Genomic DNA, 3,904 nt, shown 5'->3' on the forward strand with positions numbered 1-3,904 from the left:
CGTGTTTGCCTCAAAAGTGGTCTCCACTGGGAGCCAAATGCCTGACAAAAATAGTCCCATAGTTGTAATTTAAAGCTGGTGTAGAATAACTTTCTCTGTTCTTGACCAGGTAGAGTAATGTCACAGCAGCTGCCAAAGACAACTTGGTGTCTGATGAGCGTACCAGGTCTGCCTATGGAGCTCAGGGAGAAACACAGTTAGCTCAGAATCAAGGGATATTGTCTAGTACAGCAATAAAACTCTGGTATCAAAGAGAAACTGCACAGCTCAAATGGCGATGAGGGCGCAGTGAGTGCAGACCACACCGTAGCTAATGATCTTAACACTCATTTAAACCCAAAACACATAGCTGTGTGCATGACATTGCATGGGAAATCAGAACAAATAAAGGGATATAAGAGAGAAAGTGAAAAGATTCTGAGATATGGAACAAAGAAAAGAGCAAATAAGTGCTTTCCCATGTGCACCTGGGGCAGGGTCTGACCCTGTAAAGTGGGGTCCAAGGCTTAGCCCTCTCTACCTCCACCCTCTCTCTATACCAATGGCCATTGGCACTGAGCAATCACCGAAATGAGGGAGAGCTGCAAAAAAAATCAACTAAACTCACTTCATTCCCATAGAAGTCCCATTGCAGTGGACATTAAAGTAGCTGCTCTACCTCTGCAGCCCACTTGGGACTTCTGAGTCAGAATCAACAGGTGGAAAGGCATCATGTTTAGTGAAGGTAGTTTGAACTGTGCTACAAAAACACTCTACCTGTGTTCAAAAGGCAAAAGCAAAAACCAGCCAACAAACATGATACCATCTAGCTCTCATTTCCAAAGGTTTTGCAAAGTTTTCATCACAACATCGTCATTCCATCTCAAATCAGATGATCAAGAACTCAAAACAGAGATTTGTTCTATTTGGATTAAACTATCTGCTCATATTTTGTTTTTGTGGTAAAACTTGTTATATTTCCCCAATCCAGCATGAAAGTTGAACAAAAACAGCATTTTCTTTATTTTTGTGAATAACAATTTCATGTTCAAAAATATTCTACGTTTGCTTTTGCATTTTTGGAAAATATAACTATTCAGACATTGTCACCAATTTTCTTTTGCAATGTAAAGTTTTTTTTATTTGTGGATTCTTAATTATAGGACTTATTTATAGTCCCATAATTCTAAATAAATATATTTTAACTAGTAAATACTCAGATATTTGAATACAAATGAAAGTTTTAGGCTTTTATCTTTAATCACTTTTGAGATAATCGTGTTCAAACATGGTCTGAGATTTCAATGTGCAAAAAAAAGAGACCTGAAAATGGATAAATGGACCATTTCTCCCAAAATATATCTTGAAAGTATTTGATACATAAAGCTACAATTTCACAGCAATCAGAACATATGTTCAACCTTTGAAACATAAACTTTCGAGGCATTTTTTAAATGCAGAAAATGTTTTTAAAAATGTGATGATTTAAGAAGAAAATGGAAAAAATATACATACATATTTAACAAAATTATTTTCTGAGTTGTAATTAAAGTCCCACCTGTAAATGTCATACTTTTGATTTATTTAGACGCGACAATCTACTGATACTTTTGTTTTTGTCATATTTGCTCAATCTTTCGTGATGAAGTATTTCATGTTAAAAGCTTTTCTGCATACTTTATTTCACAGTTTTGTGAATTGTCTTTCACAACGTGAGACTTTACAGGTTGGCTTGAATTTTTTTTCTTTCATATTTTACCTAGCCAGTGTGTACACGTACTTTGATGTATGTCAGGGCAATGAAAAATTCAGGCTTTTATCTTTAACGGTCTTTCGGATATGCATGTTTATCCTTTGCCTCAGATTACAATATGTGACAAAAAGGCCCGAAAGCGGGCCAACGGACCATTAAAAAAAATAAAAAAAATAAAAAATACTAATAAATTAAATATACACATATTTTGAAATTGAAGTAAAATGAGTATATCAGAGGGACAGTTGAGGTTGAGCAGTTTGGACAAAAAGCTGGTTTGGATGCAGGAGGAATACTGGATATTTTGAACAAAGGATGTTGAATTTGGAGCTGCCAAGAAAAAGGCAAGAGGAAGACCACAGAGAAGATTTATGGATGCACTGAAGGACGACATGCAGAGGGTTGGTGTGACAGAGCAGGGCGGTGCTGGGGATAGCGTGAGATGGCGTAAGTCTGATGCCCTGCCTGTATCTTTTTTTTAATGTTGTGTAGGTAATGACTTTAGCTAAACAAACTTGATAATTTTCCACAACTACAGTCTTAAGCTGTGTAGAAAATCATTAGCAGGACGGATTAAAAGATTATAACAATTACTGGCAGATTGTTCCGAGTTAAGTGCAGGGCCAAAAACTGCTGCTTTGGGGGAACAGTTCTGAGAAAACAACATCTGAACACAGGTGCTTTGTGATGTGTGATGTGTGTGTGTGTGAGTGTGTTGTTCCAGGTTTAAGATTTGTTGTCATGAGAAAAGAAAGGCACCCAGCCAGTAAACAGAAACTCCCCCCTCTTGTTCTCAGATATCTGTTTAGACTTCATAGATTAGCCATGACTCCATCAGACTTGCATTAGGCCACTCACGCACATAGAGTGCGTGCACGCAAACATATCTGCATATTTGGACGTGCGCCGCACACTCAGATCCTCTTCACCCAGGAGACATTTATGGATTTCCTGCGTATCGGTTTTTACAGTACAATGGTCCTGAGCAGAACAGCAGTAAAGTAGAATGAGGACAAAAAAAAAGAAAAGAAAAAAGGGAGCAGACTCTTTAAAACAAGCCTCCGTGTCCCGTTTGTGCTGAGTAGAGGCAACAGAACACAAACCACATGAACTAAACAGTGAATCGCAGAGGGTGATTCACTGTTGCCCTCCGTGTTTGCTGCAAAGTTTGAGTCACATGTTCCTCGTTGTGCTGTTTGATAAAACGCTTTCTTAAACGTTAACAGCAACATTAACCTTCTATACAGCATGCAGACAAATATCAATTCACATAAAAGTCCTTTTTAAAATTGTGACGTTAATAAATAAATACATTTATGAAAGCTCATCACAACGATTAGAATTTTATGGAGTTAACCATACTCCATGGTAGGGTCCATTACAATTATGCAAGCTAATGCCTGTTAGCTTTTGTTTTCTGTGTGGACAACTGCAGCTAAACAAAAGTTTTTTCCTTTTAATTTGTAATTTTATTTTCTTGAGAAACTTCCTTTTTTTTTAACAGCTGATGAATCTTATCATTTACTTATTCAGGACTACCTACTCCCTAATGCAAGAGAGACACATGGCACAATATTCAGCTGCCATGTTTCAGGACAAAGACAGCAAACTTATATCAGTAGTTGTGTTTTGTTTTCACTGCTATGATTCTGTGCATGCAGTTGCGCTGAAAATAAAGTACATTTACTATCCAAAAGAGCAACTTTTGACCCCCCAAATCTCTATGAAGTTCTAACTCATGTAAATCAAAACCTACTAACACATCTGACTACTCTGCTCAACTGTGGACTCCATCCATCCATTTTATTCCAGTTATCTAATCTGCAGTAGACAGTCTAGTTCAATATGCAAGATTCCTTTTCATTTTTCTCCAGCTACATGTAGACAGTCATCAACTGTGGGACCTGTAAATACAGCAATATCCTGATTTTTCTTGAAATTATTTAGCTTATTACTGTTTTTGGTGTTTGCTAAATTTGTCTCATGTGAGATGAGCAAAAGGGCAGCATGTGGCTGTGGAGCTGCAGGTTCACCACCCCAGGTCTGATAATGCTTTAAAGCAACTGTGCAAATAAGAGCCAACAGCTAGACTCACTTCTAGAAGGACTTTTGTTCTTTGGGATGTGGATGACTATACAATAAGTTCATGTACCACCTTAAAAACACTTTCAA

The sequence above is a fragment of the Copadichromis virginalis genome, linkage group LG16, assembly GCF_057382275.1.
Source record: "Copadichromis virginalis isolate Kocher_CV1m ecotype Utaka linkage group LG16, C_Virginalis_male_GT1.1, whole genome shotgun sequence".
NCBI lineage: Eukaryota > Metazoa > Chordata > Actinopteri > Cichliformes > Cichlidae > Copadichromis > Copadichromis virginalis.